Source organism: Carassius carassius, chromosome 5 (assembly GCF_963082965.1).
Source record: "Carassius carassius chromosome 5, fCarCar2.1, whole genome shotgun sequence".
Classification (NCBI taxonomy): domain Eukaryota; kingdom Metazoa; phylum Chordata; class Actinopteri; order Cypriniformes; family Cyprinidae; genus Carassius; species Carassius carassius.
Genome location: NC_081759.1, coordinates 11,696,119 through 11,719,058, shown reverse-complemented (window position 1 = coordinate 11,719,058; position 22,940 = coordinate 11,696,119). Strand labels below are relative to the sequence as shown.

Genomic DNA, 22,940 nt, shown 5'->3' with positions numbered 1-22,940 from the left:
AAGCAGCAGGCATTCAACCAGCCCGGGCCGTGCCCCAGTTCTCACAAGCCTCTCTCGCTTTTCCGGCCGTGGCACAGTTCGATGCTGCCTCCACTAGTGGCGAATACCGTGCGTTGTAGTGATGTGTCGTTCGTGAAAGAATCGTTCATTTTGAACGAATCTTTTAGGCGAACAAATCGTTCTCGGTTTACTCTCATTAATGAAGAGTTTTCCCAGAGTTGTCATCCACACTGAGCGAGTTTCATTTGAGTCTGAACGAGATCAAGACATGTCGAGTTGAATGAACGGATACATGTCATTCGTAAATGCCATGAACTGGTACATGACGATGCCACGAAGCAAAGGCATTTTTCCAGAGTTGTCATCCACACTGAAATGTCTGAAGACATTACATTTGCCTTACTGTGCATGTTTAAACCTCACTGAGATGATACAGACATAAGTTTCATGCAAATATTCTGGCAGGATCAATTTAGGGACATATTTCACCATTTACTGGCATGATTACTCAGAATTTTTCTAAAACGCAACTACCCTCGTGTTTTGCTGCAGGACAGCAAGTGTGAGTAAATTTTCTGTTGTCTTTTTAGGACTGTAATATGAAAATCATGCAAACTAAATATCTTTAGAAACCACTTGAATTTGAATATCACATCACTGCAATTAACTTTACTGCTATAGACATGTCTATTGGTACATTGTTTTACAAAACTAAACATGCTACATCGTTTCAAAAGCCTCTGTTTCCACAGTCCATACTACAACGGGAAAACAGCATCCCAAATGTATCTGCTCTAGAGGCCGTTTAAAAATGCCTGAAGGCCAAAACGAGAGGAAAAGATGCTTTTCCAACAGGAACGTATTAATTCAGACAAGGTTTGAGCAATTGTCAAATCAGGTAACCAATTGCTAAGCTGGCAGCAAAGTAGGCTACCCAGACATTTTTAGCTGCCTCGTCAAATGTTACTAACCCTTCTACATTCCCGCAGCCAACAACTACAGCAGCCGAAGCAAGCACGAAGCTACTTTTAAGGCATAACGGGCCTGCACATCCCAGTATTTCCACCCTGTTACTTCTAACCCCCTTTTTCTTTTCAGTGTCCTCCAACTCAAGTAGCAGACATTAGCATTAGGCTGCCTCTGCTAGTAGTGCAGGCTACACAGGTTCTTCAAGACATCACACACCCCAGCCCCTTCCCACGACCCACAGCTACAGCAGCTGAAGCAAACGTAAGGCTGCCTCCATTAGTAAACGCGCCCTCAACTCTCCGCTCCCTCATGCTACTAACCATTTTTCTGTTCACTGGCCTCCAGCTCCAGATTTGTCAGAAGGCAGAGGCCACCAAGACCTATTAGTGGTCAGACCGATTATATATCAAAAAAGTTCACCGATTCCTCTTCAGCCAACCCCTCTAACGCCAGCCCATCCCCATTCACTCAAACTCCTTATCTACCATAGCTAACTCTCCTAACATCCCCCTATCCATCTATAATGGTCAATCCTCACTTCAGCCATCCCAGCAGTGCCCGCCCCTGCAGGAGCCTTTTTTCCATATCTCCCCACTGCCGCAACGGTGTCTGCTTCCGTAGGGGCCTTCTCTGTATCTCCCCAACGCCGCAGCAGTGTCCGCTCCCGCAGGAGCCTTTTCTGTTTTTTCCTCACTGTCGCAGCAGTGTCTGCTCCCACAGGAGCCCTTTCCATCCTTCCCTACTGCCGCAGCAGTTCTCGCTCCCGCAGGAGCCTCAAATCTAAACGTTCAATCTAAATTCGCGCTGGACCTAAATTCACTCTCTTCACCAACGACTTAGGCTAAAAAAAAACAAAAAAAAAAAAACCCTTAACCGATCCTTGCTCAATCAGGCATACCCACAGAAAATCTTCCAGTCACTCATTTTGCATCGGGGCAGCAACTTAAGTTAGGGCCGTAGCTATCGAATATTTTAATCGAGTATTCTACCAAAAATCCCATCGATTAATCGAGTAATCGGATAAAATGTGTTTTTGCTTAATTATATTGACACGATATTGATGTGCACATGCGCAGTAAATCTGACAGGTAGGATAAAATGTCAGGACACCGGACTTTTATTTTGATGGGTTGACGTACCTTTACAGTTCTGTGTATGTGATGTGACGCTAAATCAAATGGTCAAATGCTCATGAAGTGACTGTCAGAGCAGTTCTGGAGATGTTGTTCATGTGTTCAAGTCCTTATTTAGTGAGACAGCAGGTGCTGAAATTACCGCGAGTGTCACGCGCGCTTCAGTGTGTGTGATAAAGGAAGTCTCGCTTCTGCTTACTGTTTGTTGTTGGCGGCTGTACTGCATTTGAGCTCCGTCACTATATTCTTTTCATTGACTATTTTTAACTCAAAAATCAATTTTATACATCATTGTTTCCGTTTATATAACGTGTGAATATATCCTCTATTGTATTCTACAACAAAAACAATCAGAGCGCCTCGCTATCACTAGTTTTATTTTGATCTCCCGGGTCCGCTATTAGCTTTTAGCCTGTTAGCATCAGCGGCGTGGTTGCAGCTAACTGCGCTTACATTGCTAATACTCTATTCACACACATTACCACTGCTGTACTCACTGTTACTTGCTTTAATGGCGGATGAATGTCTCCACTCTGTGCAGCTCGAGCTCGAGGCCGTGGGAAAGCAGATTCGCGACCTGGTGGTGAGGCAGGCCCAGCTGAGAGAGCGGAGAGCCGCGCTGGAATCATCCCGGGCTGACGCTCACAAGTCCGGGGTAAGTATACAGCGATCTGCTAACAGTCCCACCACGTCTACTCCGTGTGTTTCTCTGCACAGGCCCGGTGCACCCAGGACGCGATCTTCCCAGATGTCCTTCACTGCGACGCCGGGACACCACTGACCCTGGGTGCATCCACAGCGGAGGACACGAGCCGGGTCCCGGGCGACGACTTCTCCCCCTCCTGCCTTCGACATCTCCATACGGAACCGCTTCGCTCCCCTCCGCGAGACAGGACGCGACGCTGTGATCATCGGAGACTCCATCGTCCGACACGTAAGTGCTACGTTAGCCGAAGGTAAAGTGCACACTCATTGTTTGCCTGGTGCTCGTGTTCTCGATGTTTCTGCGCAGATACCCGCGATCCTGAAGGTCGACGAGAGCCCCAGAGCAGTCGTGCTTCACGCCGGGGTTAACGACACCACGCTGCGGCAGACGGAGACGCTGAAGAGGGACTTCAGCAGCCTGATCGAGACGGTTCGCAGCACGACGCCCGCGGCGACGATCGTCGTGTCTGGACCACTGCCCACGTATCGACGAGGACACGAAAGGTTCAGTAGACTTTTTGCTTTAAATGAATGGTTGTTGTCATGGTGTAAAGAACAGAAACTGCTATTTGTTAATAACTGGAATCTTTTCTGGGAGCGTCCTAGGCTGTTTCGCGCTGATGGATTACACCCCAGCAGAATCGGAGCGGAGCTGCTCTCTGACAACATCTCCAGGACACTTCGCTCCATGTGACTAGTAAGACAATTCTCTAACTATTATGATGACTTTTGTTCCACCCGCTTAAATGATAAAAGTACTTGTGCTGTAAAAACTATTAAGACTGTGTCTGTTCCCCGAATAGTGAGGTCAAAATATAATGTAGGATCTAGAAAAAATCTTATCATAATTAAACCAGAAAAATGTAAAGTAAATGAACAAAAACAATTTTTAAAGTTTGGGCTCATAAATATTAGATCACTCACACCCAAAGCAGTTATTGTAAATGAAATGATCACAGAAAATAGTTTTGATGTACTCTGCTTGACTGAAACCTGGCTAAAACCAAATGATTATTTTGGTCTAAATGAGTCTACTCCACCAAACTACTGTTATAAGCATGAGCCCCGTCAGACTGGTCGTGGCGGAGGTGTTGCAACAATATATAGTGATATTCTCAATGTTACCCAGAAAACAGGATACAGGTTTAACTCTTTTGAAATACTTCTGCTAAATGTTACACTGTCAGACATGCAAAAGAAATCTAATGTATCTCTTGCTCTGGCTACTGTGTATAGACCACCAGGGCCGTATACAGAATTCCTAAAAGAATTTGCAGATTTCCTCTCAGACCTTCTAGTTACAGTTGATAAGGCGCTAATCATGGGAGATTTTAATATTCACGTTGATAATGCAAATGATACATTAGGACTTGCGTTTACTGACCTAATAAACTCCTTTGGAGTCAAGCAAAATGTCACCGGGCCCACTCATCGTTTTAATCATACACTAGATCTAATTATATCGCATGGAATCGATCTTACTGCTATAGATATTGTACCCCAAAGTGATGATATTACAGACCATTTCCTTGTATCGTGCATGCTGCGTATAACTGATATTAACTATATGTCTCAGCGTTACCGTCTGGGCAGAACTATTGTTCCAGCCACCAAAGACAGATTAGCAAATAACCTGCCTGATCTATCTCAACTGCTATTTGTACCCAAAAATACACATGAATTAGACGAAATTACTGACAACATGGGCACTATTTTCTCTAATACATTAGAAGCTGTTGCCCCCATCAAATTGAAAAAGGTTAGAGAAAAACGTACTGTGCCATGGTATAACAGTAATACTCACTCTCTCAAGAAAGTAACTCGTAGTCTTGAACGCAAATGGAGAAAAACTAACTTGGAAGTTTTTAAAATTGCATGGAAAAACAGTATGTCCAGCTATAGACAGGCTCTAAAAACTGCTAGGGCAGAGCATATCCACAAACTCATTGAAAATAACCAAAACAATCCAAGGTTTTTATTTAGCACAGTGGCTAAATTAACAAATAACCAGACGCCACCTGATTCAAATATTCCACCAACGTTAAATAGTAATGACTTTATGAATTTCTTCACTGATAAAATAGATAACATTAGAAATACAATAGCGAATGTAGATTCTACAGCGTCTAACACTTCAGTTTCATCCATCGCACCCAAAGATAAACTGCAGTGCTTTACAAATATAGGACAGGAAGAGCTAAATAAACTTATCACTGTATCTAAACCAACAACATGTTTATTAGATCCTGTACCCACTAAATTACTAAAAGAGCTGTTACCTGTAGCCGAAGAACTGCTTCTCAATATCATTAACTCGTCGTTATCTTTAGGTCACGTCCCAAAACCATTCAAGCTGGCGGTTATCCAGCCTCTTATTAAGAAACCAAAACTAGATCCTAGTGTACTGGCAAATTATAGGCCTATTTCAAATCTTCCATTTATGTCTAAAACTTTAGAAAAAGTTGTGTCTGCTCAATTGAGCACCTTCCTGCATAAAAATGATCTGTATGAAGAATTTCAGTCAGGTTTTAGGCCCCACCATAGCACAGAAACTGCACTTGTTAAAATTACAAATGACCTACTTCTTGCGTCAGATCAAGGCTGCATCTCATTTCTAGTCTTACTTGATCTTAGTGCTGCATTCGACACCATAGATCATGACATACTCATAGATCGATTACAAAACTATACATGTATTCAAGGGCAGGCTCTAAGATGGTTTAGATCCTACCTGTCCGATCGCTACCATTTTGTTTACTTAAATGGGGTGTCATCTCATTTATCATCAGTAAAATATGGAGTGCCACAAAGATCCGTCCTAGGTCCCCTTCTATTTTCAATATACATGTTGCCCCTTGGTAATATTATTAGAAAATACGGAATTAGCTTCCACTGTTATGCTGATGATACTCAGCTATATATCTCAACGAGACCAGATGAAACTTCCCAATTATCTAAGCTAACAGAGTGTGTTAAAAATGTAAAAGATTGGATGACAAATAATTTTCTCCAATTAAATTCGGATAAGACAGAGATATTAATTATTGGACCAAAAAACACCACAAAGAATCTTGTAGATTACAATCTGCAACTAGACGGATGTACTGTTACTTCCTCTACAGTCAGAAATCTGGGTGTTATATTGGACAGCAATTTGTCTTTTGAAAATCATATTTCCAATGTTACAAAAACTGCATTTTTCCATCTTAGAAACATTGCCAAGCTACGAAACATGTTATCTGTTTCTGATGCAGAAAAGCTAGTTCATGCTTTCATGACCTCTAGACTGGACTATTGTAATGCACTTCTAGGTGGTTGTCCTGCTTCGTCAATAAACAAGCTACAGGTAGTCCAAAATGCAGCAGCTAGAGTCCTTACCAGGTCAAGAAAATATGATCATATTACCCCAATTTTACAGTCTCTGCACTGGCTACCTATTAAGTTCCGTATCAGTTACAAATTATCATTACTTACCTATAAGGCCCTAAATGGTTTAGCTCCTGCGTACCTAACTAGCCTTCTACCACGCTACAACCCATCACGCACCCTAAGGTCACAAAACACTGGACTTTTGGTAGTTCCTAGGATAGCAAAGTCCACTAAAGGAGGTAGAGCTTTTTCACATTTGGCTCCCAAACTCTGGAATAGCCTTCCTGATAATGTTCGGGGTTCAGACACACTCTCTCTGTTTAAATCTAGATTAAAAACGCATCTCTTTCGCCAAGCATTCGAATAATGTATCTCTTAAATTGTGAGTGTAGTTGCATCTGCATTTTTATTCTTTAGCTTGGGTTAAACTAATTTTACTTTGTTGGATCATCAGCTATGCTAATGATGTCTCTATTTTGTTTCTATGTTTTGCCACGGGATTTACATCCCGTGGTAACTAGGATTTACACAAGCTCCAGTCTGGATCCAGAACACCTGAGAAGAGATGATGCTGACCCTCAGAGGACCCCAGATGATCCTAACCTTGAATCAACAAACAGAACTAACAATTATTGCTACATGTGTGACTACATCATATAATTACTATTAATTAATAATATTGATAGTTCATCATCTAGCTGACTACGTCTTGTATTATTATTATTTTTATTTTTCTAAAATCCTGTCAAACGTGCACAAACTACTAGCTACTACTAAATATTGTAGAAACATAATTTTCTGTAAAGTTGCTTTGTAACGATTTGTATTGTAAAAAGCGCTATACAAATAAACTTGAATTGAATTGAATTGAATTGCTTCATTCATTAACAGAGACACACAGAACATGCAGGATTTACATTTAAATAGACTGTTCCGGCTTAATATTTACAGATATTAGTCCATATCGTGATTTGATGTAAGTGCAATGACCAATTTTTTTGATTAATTCAAAAAGATTAAAAATAAATTAAAAGAGGTTTCGAGGCAGAGGAATTTGCCTCGATCATTTTTTGTTATCGAGTTACTCGAGGAATCGTTTCAGCCCTAAACTTAAGCAGTGAGAGTCCCTCCATCAGTTGCATTTTCTTGCCTACTCTGCATCGGATGGGGCTCCTCTCCCGGTGCAGCAGACCCATCGGCTCCCTTCGGTTGCAGGGTCATTCTTCAGTCTGTCGTTCTGAGTATGATGCATGCTCAGCTGTGGACGGGGGATCTCCCTCCCGGTGCAGCAGAGCCGTTGGCTCCCTTCGGTTGCAGTGGGAGCCCTCCATCAGATGCATCAAACTACGCCTCTTATTCAGTCGAAAGGGGGGCTCTCCCCTCCGGTGCAGCAGCTCCCTTCGGACGCAGCGAGAGTCCTTTCATCTGTCGCGTTTTTTCTGCTTGTTCAGGATCGGACAGGGCTCTCCCTTCAGCAGGAACGTGGCCCCCTTTGGTCGCTGTGAGAGCCCTCCATCCCACGCTTAAAATCATGCCTCATATCCAGTCGCAAGGGAGACTCTCCCTTCCGGTGCAGCAGAGCCGCAGCTTCCTTCGGATGCAGTGAGAGTCCCTCCATCAGTCGCGTCTTCTTGCCTACTCTGCATCGGACGGGGCTCCCCTACCAGTGCAGCAGACCCACGGCTCCACAGTCTGGATCCAGAATACCTGAGAAGAGATGATGCTGACCCTCAGAGGACCCCAGATGATCCTAACCTTGAATCAACAAACAGAACTAACAATTATTGCTACATGTGTGACTGCATCATATAATTACTATTAATTAATAATATTGATAGTTCATCATCTAGCTGACTACGTCTTGTGTTATTATTATTTTTATTTTTCTAAAATCCTGTCAAACGTGCACAAACTACTAGCTACTACTAAATATTGTAGAAACATAATTTTCTGTAAAGTTGCTTTGTAACGATTTGTATTGTAAAAAGCGCTATACAAATAAACTTGAATTGAATTGAATTGAATTGCTTCATTCATTAACAGAGACACACAGAACATGCAGGATTTACATTTAAATAGACTGTTCCGGCTTAATATTTACAGATATTAGTCCATATCGTGATTTGATGTAAGTGCAATGACCTATTTTTTTGATTAATTCATTCAAAAATTGGCAAATTCCGTGCCATTCCGCGTTAAACTGTAAATTCAGTTTTTATGTCTGGATTCCCTCCGAGTTTTCTGCATTGCAGAAATCATAGGGCCCTAGTTGTGGTATGCCAGCTCTATCTTGCAATGGACACACGCCATGATGTTCTCTTTACGTTTGCCCGCGCCCTCAAATCAAAACACTGCTTACTCCTTGCAGTATGCGATTTCGGAAGCAGCGCTTGTCTCCTTCCGCCAACATAAACGCGTTGTCACGTTAAAAAAGAAAAAAAAAATCATTGCGAAAGAACCTGACGTGAGATTTAAAATAAATTAAAAGAGGTTTCGAGGCAGAGGAATTTGCCTCGATCATTTTTTGTTATCGAGTTACTCGAGGAATCGTTTCAGCCCTAAACTTAAGCAGTGAGAGTCCCTCCATCAGTTGCATTTTCTTGCCTACTCTGCATCGGATGGGGCTCCTCTCCCGGTGTAGCAGACCCATCGGCTCCCTTCGGTTGCAGGGTCATTCTTCAGTCTGTCGTTCTGAGTATGATGCATGCTCAGCTGTGGACGGGGGATCTCCCTCCCGGTGCAGCAGAGCCGTTGGCTCCCTTCGGTTGCAGTGGGAGCCCTCCATCAGATGCATCAAACTACGCCTCTTATTCAGTCGAAAGGGGGGCTCTCCCCTCCGGTGCAGCAGCTCCCTTCGGACGCAGCGAGAGTCCTTTCATCTGTCGCGTTTTTTCTGCTTGTTCAGGATCGGACAGGGCTCTCCCTTCAGCAGGAACGTGGCCCCCTTTGGTCGCTGTGAGAGCCCTCCATCCCACGCTTAAAATCATGCCTCATATCCAGTCGCAAGGGAGACTCTCCCTTCCGGTGCAGCAGAGCCGCAGCTTCCTTCGGATGCAGTGAGAGTCCCTCCATCAGTCGCGTCTTCTTGCCTACTCTGCATCGGACGGGGCTCCCCTACCAGTGCAGTAGACCCACGGCTCCCTTCGGTCGCAGGGTGAACCCCCCATCTGAGTAATGTTGCATGCTCAATGGCGGACAGGGATCTCCCTCCTGGGGTAATAGAGCCGCTGGCTCCCTTCGGTCGCAGCAGGAGCCCCACGACAGTTTTTCGGCATCCCTTCCTCTACTACATCACTGGGATTTAAGCTAGATGAGAAGATCCATTTAGGGTCCCTAGAGGACAGGAGTAGTACTACACCCTACTAAAACCATAGTAACAGAACTAAACAGAACACTTATACAACCCATACCAATCTGAATTTCATATTATTGCATTGTGTATTACTTTAATCGCCATTATTCATTTTGTGAAATGCTTTGGTATGTAAACACAAACTATGATAATAAAGTGCATTAAACTGAATAGAAAATCAGACTTAAAACCCACAAATCATAACGTTAACTGTGCAATAAAAAAATTATTGCATTGATTTTTCTATTTATTTTTATAAAGAACAAATCATCCAATAAAGAGTGAGTGTATAAAGTATATACGTAACAGATAGACACTTAATCATAATAATTTATTACAGATGTGTCAAAAAGCAGTACCACAGTAATCCAAATGACAATGAATTGCAGTTGCAGGCCTCTCTGTCAGAATATAATAGTAGTGCGAGGAGCAGGGCATAATTTAAGTTGTTAAACGCTGAAAATTCTTTCCACACCCACTCCCTTAAAGCGCGCGTTTCTCATTCCAAACACACATCACCGGAAACATGGCATGTAACAATCTATGATGAGAATCGATGATAGCCAATGAGCGTTTGATATCGCTGCCGTAAAAAATTGTGGTAAAACTTTTTTAAATTGTTACTATAGCTACAGAGGAAGGAGATATAGATCGCCGATAAATGGTTTAAATATGGATCTGTTCCTCACACCAAGTATCACATGGATACAGAGGACTTAAATAAAAAATAAGATACTTTCATGATCATTTTATTTAATGCTTGTGCATGACAGCATACTAATAAAAATGATGTGCCCGCACTCTCTATTATAGATCAGTGTGTGCCCCATGGTAAACCAATGATAATGGTTAAATGATCTCTCTCTCTTCATGTAAGGATTCTAAGATTATTTGTACCAAGAATTATAATATACAAATTTATACAATTATAATTAAGTGCAGTTTAATGCACCTGACTGCTTTGCTTAATTTTGAAATTATAATGTTTCGTTCTGTTTTGACTTGCCATTTCAAAGACTACATTTTAACAATACTGCACTTAATTAAAATGTATGTGATCATTTAACCATTATCATGCAATATTGTATTTATCTTGTTTATCTTGGGTCACATAATATGCTGCCAGATCTTAGCCTGATTTGGGCCACATATCTCTGGACTGATCTGGGCCACACTTCTCCCACCAACAATCAGCCCTCATATTGTTTGCCGTGATCATGCCATGCCAACATTGCCACACATGGCCAGCTCTGGTTGAAAGAGTACATGCCATTGCCAACAGGAGGCCAGCAGTGCCAGCTTGAGGATACATTTGGGCGAAGTCCGTTTGCTATGTGGGTATCGATTGGTACACATTTAATTTACGTAGCACGAAGCGTAGCGAGACGTGTAAAATATGTGCGCAAGCACTGGAATTGGGAATCGCTGGGCTACATCATGTGTCATTAACCAGCGAGAAAACTTTAAAAGTACTACAATACCAGGAAGGAAGACTGGGTTGTCTGCCATTCTAGCTCTGTCTGAAAACCATGCCTGAATGCGCTAATGACGTATTATGTCTGCACTAACAGGTTGCGCAGAGGTATGCAGATACATACGTTGACAGGCAGGTAGGAAAGCTGTTTAAAACGCTCCACAGAATATATAAATACAGATAAATAAATTTAAACCACTTAACTTAATGATTGCTATCGGGATGTGAGGAGAATTTTAACCAGTATAACAAAAAAAATATTTCTGAAGAAAAAAAAAAAATATTTTCTGATCGCCTATTCCAACTTTAAGTGCTACTTGTCAAGTGCTGAAATTTGATGTTTCCTACATTACTTCTTTTATTATTTTTTTGTTCAGTCATTTAATTTAGATTGTGTATTTGTGTTTTTTTTTGTTTACTGCCCTTTTTAATTATATCATTTATAAATTTAAAGTTAACTATAATCACATGAATAAAGAGGTGTGTGAACTTGCATGCATGATGTCAGACACTGTAATATGCTCTGATCCCCTCCCTGCTTACCGTGGTAATGAGATGCATAGCAGATTGTCATCACTCAATGGTTGGATGTCTAAGTGGTGCCCGCAGAATGACATGACATAGACATAGACATAGACAATTGAACAAGCTTTTGGGGCAGACCTGCCCTTTTGAAAAGAGATAGTCTTCATCCCTCTTGGGGTGGCACCGCTTTTCTCTCTAGAAATATGGCAAATAGTCTTGTTTATACTAACTGGGGCCCAGGTCAGGAAGCAGACAAACTGCACAGATGATAAGAGCAGGTCATTTGTAACTCTAAGGAGAGCAGTCTCAGTACTATGATACGGTCTAAATCCTGACCGGAAATCCTCACAGATACCATTTTTCTCTAAGAAGGAATATAATTGTGAGGATACTACCTTTTCTAGTATCTTGTACAGAAAAGGGAGATTCGAGATTGGTCTATAATTAACTAGTTCTTTGGGTCAAGTTGTGATTTTTGATGAGAGGCTTAATACCAGCCAGTTTGAAGGTTGGGGGGAAATATCCTAATGACAATGAGGAAATAATAATAGTCAGAAGAGGATCTATGAATTCTGGAAGCACCTCTTTTAGGAGCTTAGATGGTATAGGGTCTAACAAACATGTTGTTGGTTTAGATGATTTAACAAGTTTATACAATTCTTCCTCTCCTATAGTAGAGAATGAGTGGAACTTTTCCTCAGGGGGTCTATAGTGCACTGTTTGATGCGATACTGTAGCTGACGGCTGAATGGTAACAATTTTATCTCTAATAGTATCGATTTTAGAAGTAAAGTAGTTCATAAAGTCATTACTGCTGTGATGTTGGGAAATGTCAACACTTGTTGAGGCTTTATTTTTCTCGATAATTTAGCCACTGTTTTGAATAAATACCTGTGGTTATGTTTGTTTTCTTCTAAAAGAGAAGAAAAGTAATCGGATCTAACAGTTTTTAATGCTTTTCTGTAGTATGGTTACTTTCCCGCAAAGCAATGCGAAATACCTCTAGTTTTGTTTTCCTCCAGCTGTGCTCCTTTTTTCGGGCTGCTCTCCTTAGGGTGCGAGTATGCTCATTTTACCATAGTGTCAGACTGGTTTCTTTAACCTTCCTTAAGCGTAAAGGAGCAACTGTATTTAAAATGCTAGAAAAGAGAGAGTTCATAGTTTCTGTTACATCATCAAGTTGTTCTGAGGTTTTGGAAATACTAAGAAATTCGGATACATCAGGAAGATAAGTCTTTTGTGGTAGAAGTGATGGTTCTACCATACTTGTGACAAGAAGATGAATTTACAATTTTGGCTATATGAAGTTTGCACAAAACTAAATAATGTTATGAGATATCATCACTTGGCTGCATAATTTCAACACTATCAACATCAATTCCATGTGACAGTATTAAATCTAGAGTATGATTTCGACAATGAGTAGGTCCTGGAATGTGTTGTCTTACCCCAGTAGAGTTCAGAATGTCTATAAATGACTATAAATCCCAGTGCATCTTTTTGTCACGCTGTCTGGTCTCTGTTTCCCTGGGTGTCCACTAGTGGGCTCACTTCCCCTTAGGCACCTTACAGTAGGCACTACAATTCCCACTAGCCTTGTCCCTTCATCACAGTAATTGCACTCCTGTTAATTGCACCAGGTGTCTTTACTTATTAGTCATTAGCCTCCCTATATTTACCAGTCTTTTCCTGTTGTCTGCATTGAGTCCTTTCCTTATGTTTCCTTCCGTTTCCTTCCATACCCAGTCTTCTCGTATTCCGAGTCCCTCGCATTCTGAGTTCCTGTTCCTTTTTCCGTTCCTGTTCCCTTCCTGTTCCTTCTTGGTTTGTCTATTTTGATTGTTTTCTGGTTTTGACCCTGGCTTGTTGGATTACGATTTGGATTGCCCTAAATAAACCATACTGCTATTGGACCTCTCTTTCCCTGTGTTTCACTGGGTCCCGAACGTCACACTTTTTCATTATCAACATGGATATTAAAATCACCAACTATTAAAACTTTATCTGTAGCCAGAAGCCAGTAGAAAAATCACAGGGGATTTATCATTAACATTTGTTTCTCTGGATAATGTTATATGAAGCAACATTACTTCGAACGAGTTATACTTGAAGCCTGCCCTCTGTGAAATCCTGAAAATGTTGTTAAAAATTGAAACAACACCTCCCCCTTTGCCCTTTTAGAGGCGGCTCATGTTTATAACAGTAATCTTGGGGGGTGGACTCATTTAAAATAATGTAATCATCAGGTTTTAGCCAGGTTTCTGTCAAATAGAGCACATCTATATTATGATCAGTGATCCTATTATTTACAAAAAGTGTTTTCATAGAAAGGGATCTGATATTCAATAAGCCAAGCTTTATCATTTGTTTATCCATATTGCATCTGTTTTTTATTTGTTGAACCTCAATTAAATTGTTAATCTTAACTTGGTTTGGACGTTTTTTGTATTTTCTAGTTCGGGGAACAGACACAGTCTCTATAGTGTGATATCTAGGTGAAAGAGTCTCTATGTGCTGAGAATTAGCTGACCTCTGTGACGTGAGGCAGCTAGCAGGTTTAGCCAGTCTGTCTGCTTCCTGACCTGGGCCCCAGTTAGTCAAGTATAAACACTAAGACTATTTGGCATATTTCTAGAGAGAAGAGTGGCGCCACCCCAGGAGGGATGAAGACCATCTCTTTTCAACAGGTCAGGTCTGCACCAAAAGATCGTCCAATTGTCCATGAAACCTATTTTATTCTGTGGGCACCACTTAGACATCCAGCCATTGAGAGATGACAATCTGCTGTGCATCTCGTCACCACGGTAAGCAGGGAGGGGACCAGAGCATATTACAGTGTCTGACATCGGACTTCGCTTCCGGCTTTGCTACCGCTCGGACGTTCTAGCTTATTGCGCTGCGCTTTGCTTCTTATTTCTGCACTTTTCCCTGATTTTTCTAAGATTTCTACATCAGCAGATCAGCACAGCACAAATGCTAAAACTAAAAACTCTTTGGGACTGGAATACTACTACAAAAAGAAAACTTTGCCTCCCACTGCCAGCAGCTTACATTCCTGAGACGGGAAAACAACTGCCTACATTCAAACAGAAGAGAGAGAAAATGCCTCCTGTTGGATCTACTTGTTGCATGAACTGCTGCAAACTTCTACAAAGGATTGTGATTCTTGAAACAAAGTTACTTGCTGGACTTCCAAAACAGACGGAACACTTAGCAGACCGTCGTCATGGACCCTCTCAGCATACAGCCGGCGAGTCCCATGAATCTTCTGAAAGTTTATACCAAGTGTAGTGGAACAAGCCGAAACTGATCGCCACACTAATCGATGGCACGAACAGGGAGCGAGACCCAAAGGAACACAAAATATCAGATTGTCACGAGTTTCTCGTATTGCTGCTGTAGCTTCCTCTACCCCAGATTTGACTATGACAAGGCTTGTGAATACTGGCATTCAACCACCCCCTATACATCTTGAGAACAGATTTGAAGCATTAATGAATGTGGGTGAGGAATCCCCAAATGTATTTAAACATGGATCTGATCGCAACTAACAGGCGCTCAAGGACGAGCAGACAGCGGCTTTCAGCTCAGAGTGCAGCCGAGCCAAGGACTCTGATAGTGGGTGACTCTGTTATCAGAAACATCCGTAGCAGGACTACGACAACATGCTGCCTTCCTCAAGCAACGGTCTCTGATGTGAACAAGGAACTTCAGAACATTCTGATGAAGCACAAGACTGCAAATCGAATCATCATCCATGTGGGGAAAAAAAATATATTCGTAAAGAGCAGTCAGAACTCCTTAAGAAGGACTTCAGTGAACTCTTTGAAACACTTTGAAGACTCAAAGTTCAGTCGTTAATCAGTGGACCACTCCCAGCACGTGGAACAAATATGTTTTCACGGTTGCTTGGGCTGAACACATGGCTACAAAGATCTTGTAATATAAAAGGAGTGAATTTCATTGACAACTTGAATCTTTTCTGGGGCCATAGACAATTGTTTAAAATGGATGGCCTCCACCCAAACAAACTTGGTGCTAGAGTGTTTAAGGACAATATCTACTTTTCCCTACATTATCCTTCAGCAGAGTGTGTCAATCCATTCAGCACACACACACCGAGTCCGAGTCATCACTAGGACACTGATAACACCATGCAGACAAAACAATCACTGCTGATAGACACTATCCCGGTTGAGCCCTGCCCACAGAGCTCCTCACAGACAGACTGTGATATATCAAAACAGCTACAAGATTCAGCACCCAAGGATGACTTTCTGGAAAACAGCCAGGGAAGCCAGTACAACATATCACAGCCACCGGAAACACCAGAGACACAGCCCATCTCACCAGACACATTATCCCTTTCTCCAGCATCTCCACTTCTGTGCTTTTCACAGAAAATGGAGGAATTGGTGTATGCTGGGACTAAACTCTCTCACTCATTTGCTGCAAGCCCGCAGATATCAACAAAAAACCGGCAGGCCCCAAAACCACCAAAGCCTGTGGTCCCTGCTCATGCGAGAGCTCTTCGACCACTGCCACAACGCCAGGGCCCAAACCCATCTGCTGAAGGTGAACCAAAAACAACTGATAGCAGCTCTCAGTGATATGTGTCGGGTCCCCGCTATAATAACAGCAACATTCACAAATGCCTACTGAACAAGCGGGAACCCAGTGTGCATGTAGCTTTCTGTATTTCAGTTTTATCACGTGATAGAAAGTCTAAGGCCATCTCAAGCCGAAGGGCAAACTCATCTAATCTGCGGCCTATTATGCATCAAACTAAAATTGATGTAAAGACACAAAGCACAGCCATCAAGTTAGCATCTTTAAACATTTGCTCACTAAAAAATAAATTATTTCTAATCAATGACTTTATAACCACAAACAATCTGGATTTTATGTTTCTAAACGAAACATGGCTTGAAGACAAATGCAATGCAAAAGTCCTTAATGAAGCAGCCCCTCCTAACTTCACTTACATGAGTGTCTGCAAGACTGTTAGGAGAGGTGGGGGTGTAGCTGCTCTATTTAAAGATGTCTATCAATGCAAGCAAGTGTCATTTGGTCAGTACTTGTCTTTTGAATATCTAGGGATTGTGCTGAAAGGTGCTCCACGCATTCTGTTTATTATTATTTACAGGCCTCCAAAATACTCTCCAGCCTTCGTTGAAGAGGTCACAGAAATGTTATCAATGATTTCCTCAGAGTTTGACTGTTTTGCTATTGCAGGGATTTTAATATTCACATAGATAATGCAGAAAACAAAACTACAAAAGAAATGATAACGGTTCTAAACACTTTTGACAGCATGTGCATGGACCTACACACAAAGGTGGACACACTCTAGACTTAATCATCAGTAGGGGTCTAAACATTTCATCCATTGTTATTAAGGACATAGCACTATCTGATCACTTCTGTATTTTCTTTGATATTTTGATGTCTGCTACAACTGAATCTAGATCGGTCTCTGTAAGAAGGAGATGCATTAACGAGAACACAAGTGTACTATTTATGGAGGCTATATCTTTAACACCAAGCATTTCTTCAGACTCTGTTGATATTCTCCTTGATTCCTTCAACTCAAAAGTTAAGAATGTTATTGATGATATTGCTCCAATAATAGTCAGTAAGAAAACAAACAGACAGAAATCAGTTTGGAGAAGATCAACAGCAGTTCAGACTATGAAAAGACAATGCAGAAAAGCAGAGCGGATGTGGCGGAAGACAAAACTTGAAATTCACTATAGCATCTATAAAGACAGCCTTCATGCTTTTAATGTGAAACTAGCCACAGCTAGACAGAATTTCTTCTCAAACCTTATAAACAGTAACTTAAATAACACTTGTACTCTTTTTGCCACTGTTGAGAGACTGACAAACCCCCCAAGTCAGATTTCCAGTGAAATGCTCTCAGACAGCAAATGCAATGAGTTTGCATCATTCTTTTCTGAGAAGATCATCAATATCAGGAAGGCGATTAGCACATCCTCAAGTAATGCAGAGGTCAGACAGATTAGGACTCAATATCAAAAAGATACTATGTCTATTTTTGAAGCAATTGATAGCAAAATTCTGGAAGACATAGTGCAGCACCTAAAATTGTCAACCTGCTATCTTGACACACTTCCCACACCTTTTTCAAAAGTGTGCTTAACTGCTTAGAAAAGGATCTTTTAGAAGTGGTGAACACCTCACTTCTTTCTGGGACATTTCCAATCTTCTTAAAAACTGCAGTTGCTAAGCCCCTCCTGAAAAAGAGCAATCTTGATAACACCATTTAGAGCAATTTTAGACCAATATCTAATCTTCCTTTTATAGGTAAAATTATAGAAAAGGTCGTTTTTAATCAGCTGAACAAATACTTAAACTCAAATGGATACCTGGACAATTTTCAATCTGGTTTTCGACCTCATCACAGCACAGTGACAGCACTCATTAAGATAATAAATGATATTCGCTTAAATTGTGACTCTGGCAAAATATCGGTGCTGGTATTGCTAGATCTCAGTGCTGCGTTTGAAACTGTCGATCATAACATACTACTAGAGAGACTGGAAAACTGGGTCAGGCTTTCTGGGATGGTACTCAAATGGTTCAGGTCATACTTAGAAGGGAGAGGCTATTATGTGAGTATAGGAGAGCATAAGTCTAAGTGGACGTCCATGACTTGCGGAGTCCCACAAGGGTCAATTCTTGCACCGCTCTTGTTTTGCCTGTATATGCTCCCACTAAGTCAAATAATGAGAAAGAACCAAATTGCCTATCACAGCTATGCTGATGATACCCAGATTTACCTAGCCTTATCTCCAAATGACTACAGCCCAATTGACTCCCTCTGCCGATGCATTGATGAAATTAATAGTTGGATGTGCCAGAACTTTCTTCAGTTAAACAAGGAAAAAAACTGAAGTCATTGCATTTGGAAACAAAGATGAAGTGTTCAAGGTGAATGCATACCTTGACTCTAGGGGTCAAACAACTAAAAATCAAGTCAGGAATCTTGGTGTGATTCTGGAGACAGACCTTAGTTTCAGTAGTCATGTCAAAGCAGTAACTAAATCAGCATACTATAATTTAAAAAAACATTGCAAGAATTAGATGTTTTGTTTCCAGCCAAGACTTGGAGAAACATGTTCATGCCTTTATCACCAGCAGGGTGGACTATTGTAATGGGCTCCTCACCGGCCTTCCCAAAAAGACCATTAGACAGCTGCAGCTCATCCAGAACGCTGCTGTCAGGATTCTGACTAGAACCAGAAAATCTGAGCATATCACACCAGTCCTCAGGTCCTTACACTGGCTTCCAGTTACATTTAGGATTGATTTTAAAGTACTTTTACTCGTATATAAGTCACTAAATGACCTAGGACCGAAATATATTTCAGATATGCTCACTGAATATAAGCCTAACAGACCACTGAGATCATTAGGATTGAGTCAGTTAGAAATACCAAGGGTTCACACAAAACAAGGGGAGTCCTCCTTTAGTTACTATGCCGCCCGCAGTTGGAATTAGCTTCCAGAAGAGATCAGATGTGCTAAAACACTAGTCACATTTAAATCTAGACTTAAATTTATTGAATGAGCACTGTGCAATGTCTGAACTGATTGCACTATATTTTCACTGTTTTTTTTATTTTATTTTATGTAAAATTTCTAACTGTTTTAAATTCATTTTAAATAAGTAATTTTTTATAATTTTAAAAGTTTTAAATGGCTTGTTTTATTCTTGCTATTATTTTTCTTCATTATTATTTTACTTTCTTTTATGTAAAGCACTTTGAATTACCATTGTGTACGAAATGTGCTATATAAATAAACTTGCCTTGCCTTGCCTTGCAAGTTCACACACCTCTTTAATGTTATTTTTAGTGATCTCCAACTGGCGAAGTCGAACATCATTTGCGCCGGCATGAATAACAATCTTACTGTATTTACGTTTAGCATTAGCCAGCACTTTTAAATTTGCCATGATGTCAGGCGCTCTGGCTCCCAGTAAACATTTGACTATGGTGGCTGGTGTCTCTATATTCACGTTCCGTACAATAGAATCACCAATAACTAGAGCACTTTCATCAGTTTCTCAGTGGGTGCATCACTGAGTGGGGAGAACCTGTTTAATGTTTTGATTGGAACAGAAGAGCGACGTTTTGACCCACGACTACGCTGCCTCACTGTCACCCAGTTGCCCTGCTGCAGGGGCTCTGTTGCCGGAACCGGACAATGTACAGGAATCCCTGAGCTAGACGCATGCAAAGTCGTATCTAGAGCCCTAACATTATTACTGTCCTCAATTAAAGTTGGTGCAAATAACAATAGCAGGTGCAAATAACAATAGAGGTGCAAATAACAATAGCAGGAGAAGCCATTACTCACCGTGCTTGATGAAATATTCTTACTGCGGTTGTTTGATGAACTTGTTAAAAACTGGAGCGAGAGAGAGGAGAGGAGAAAAGAAAACAGCGATAGGTTCGAATGTAAACGCTAATGACAAGCTAACGAGTGCTAACGCTTTGCAGGTGTACTGCACTCACGGATATAAAATAAAAGTGAACGATCAAAATTAATCTGATAAGATTGATCGATAATATCAGAAATATGGTGTGAATTAAGTTGTTTAAAAAACAGTGAGTGATAGTAAGATAAAGATTATAGAGAAAAATAAATAAATAAATAAATAAAAACAGCTACACGGAGCCACGATTAGCAACAGAAGGCCAACAGGAAGTAGAGAAAACACTTTCCAACATCTTAGTGCTGCATTTGACACAATTAACCACAACATTCTTTTGCATAGACTTGAACACTTTGTTGGCATTAAAACTCTGCATGTAATAACCTAGAACACTGTCTAAGACTTGATGGCTGCTCTGTCAGTTCTTCATCGTCAGTTAGGAACCTAGGTGAGCTTTTGATAGAAATCTTTCCTTAGAAAGCCATGTTTCTTGCATTTGTAAAACTGCATTTTTCCTTCTCAAAAAAAAAAATCTAAATTATGGCCTATGCTCTCAATGTCAAATGTAGAAATGTTAATCCATGCATTTATGACCTCAAGGTTAGATTATTGTAATGCTTTATTGGGTGGTTGTTCTGCACGCTTAGTAAACAAACTACAGTTAGTCCAAAATGCAGCAGCAAGAATTCTTACTAGAACCAGGAAGTATGACCATATTAGCCTGGTCCTGTCAACACTGCACTGGCTCCTTATCAAACACTGTATAGATTTTAAAATATTGCATATTACTTATAAAGCCCTGAATGGTTTAGCACCTCAGTATTTGAATGAGCTCCTATTACATTATAATCCTCCATGTCCGCTACGTTCTCAAAATTCAGGCAATTTGATAATACCTAGAATATCAAAATCAACTGCGGGCGGCAGATCCTTTTCCTATTTGGCGCCTAAACTCTGGAATAACCTGCCTAACATTGTTTGGGAGGCAGACTGTAACGACTGTGTAAGGAGTGGCAGGAAGCAAGTGTGAGGTTAATGATATTTAATGAGAATAATGAGACATTACAAAACTGAGACACAAATAACCCTGGGAGGAATGCACAGTCCAAGATGGTGGTGAGGAATGATGAAACTTTGTTTACTGAAGCCTAATTTGTGAAACTGTAACACAAATGAACAATAATATGAAAACATATCTCTTACCATGGTACATTCAGTTCACATAGATCAAACATAAATCACCTTTATATAACTTAGAAGATAGCTATGAGGTAAATCAAGAACAATCAAGCATCTCAATATGTACCCCTATTTACAGTTAACATGTCAGATGTAAATAGTTCTCAAACATGAGTACAACCTATCAAAATTCATGTAACAATATTTTACTGCTTAGATTAACATTTTAAACTTACAGATTGTGCTGTTTCAGGAGCAAAACAAAAAGGAAGGACGTGGATGCACCTTCACACTCTGCTGCCATGAGCTCTAACATCCTAAAATGGCTGCTGTATTTTTATAGAAGACGTGCTACTTAAAATGTCCACAAGGTGTCAGTATTGACAAAATAAACTATAATATGACTAAGGCCAGGATACTCCCCGCCTGACATCAACAGATGTCACATCAGACTTGAACAGTACCAAAGGCGTCAACATCCAAATAGTTAACTACGTTAATTAGTGTCCTTTGAAACCAGAAGAACCACTTCAGTGACTGGTCTCAGAAAGAATCTTGGTTCACCTTTCTTTATGATTTTTACTTCAATCTTTCTGACTTTGCCATCCTCACTTGGGTAAGTTTTAGTTATAATCCCAACTGGCCAGTCATTTCTTTTCTCCTGAGCATCTTTCAGAAGCACAACATCTCCATTCTGTAAGTTTGGCTTAGCTGTGTGCCACTTGCGACGTTTCTGAAGTCCACTTAAATATTCATTCTTCCATCTTCCCCAGAAGACATTGGCTAAATACTGAACTCGCCGCCACTGAGCTCTGCACAGATTGTAGCTTTCAAATTGGCCAGGTGGTACAGGTGGGGCTCCAACTTTCTGCGTAAGGAGCATTGCTACTGTTAGTATCATTGGTTGTTCTGGATCAGTAGAGACTGTAGTTAAGGGACGAGCATTCACAATTGCACTCACTTCTGCCATGAACGTTATTAAAACTTCATGTGTCAGTCTTTCAGAGCTGTGTTGAAGAAGCATAGCATCGAGAATACGTCGGGAAACTCCAATCATGCGCTCCCAGGACCCTGCCATATGCGAAGCATGAGGAGAATTGAACTGCCAGCAGCATTGGTTATCAGATAGGTAAGCTTGGATGTTTGTGTTGTGGCAACCTTTCTTGTCAATTTGTAGCTCTTTGCAGGCTCTCACAAAGTTGGTTCCACAATCAGACCTCAAGCGGGCCCTCTGATTGCAAAGAAACGCCGCAGGGAATTGATAAAACATGAGGCACTCATAGACTCAATCACTTCTAGGTGAATCGCCCGTGTAGTCATGCAAGTAAATATGACCTCCCATCTTTTAGCTTCTGTTGGGCATCCTCGTGTTTTCCTGACCACAACTGGCCATGGACCAAAGACAACCAATCCAACGAATGTGAATGGCGGGTCTACGTGTAATCTGTCAGCTGGTTACTCAGCCATTATCTGCTCCTCTTGTTTGCCTCTCAATTTGCGACAGGTGACACAGTTGTAAATGGAGCTGCTGACTGATCTCTTACCTCCAACAATCCAGTAACCACCTGCCCTTATGGCACCTTCCGTGAGGTGTCGGCCTTGGTTATATACCTTCTCATGAAAGTGTTGAATCAAAAGCTGAGTAACATGATGTTTACCAGGTATGAGAGCTGGATGAAGTTCTACAGATGGCAATTGAGCTCTCCCCAGCCGACCTCCTACTCTGAGAAACTCTTCTGAGTCAATAAATAGACAGAGTTTGCTGAGAGG

At 41.1% G+C, this 22,940-nt stretch overlaps 1 long non-coding RNA gene across 1 annotated transcript in view; it reads left to right on the top strand.

Annotated features, from left to right (window-relative positions):
• The first annotated feature begins 2,641 nt into the window (after positions 1–2,641).
• The window catches only part of LOC132140280 (uncharacterized), a 62,495-nt gene continuing 42,196 nt past the window's right edge, over positions 2,642–22,940 (top strand). Inside the window, exons 1-2 of the long non-coding RNA XR_009433755.1 lie at positions 2,642–2,757; positions 2,820–3,504. This is a non-coding gene — a long non-coding RNA (uncharacterized LOC132140280). The remainder of the gene's footprint in view (positions 2,758–2,819; positions 3,505–22,940) is intronic.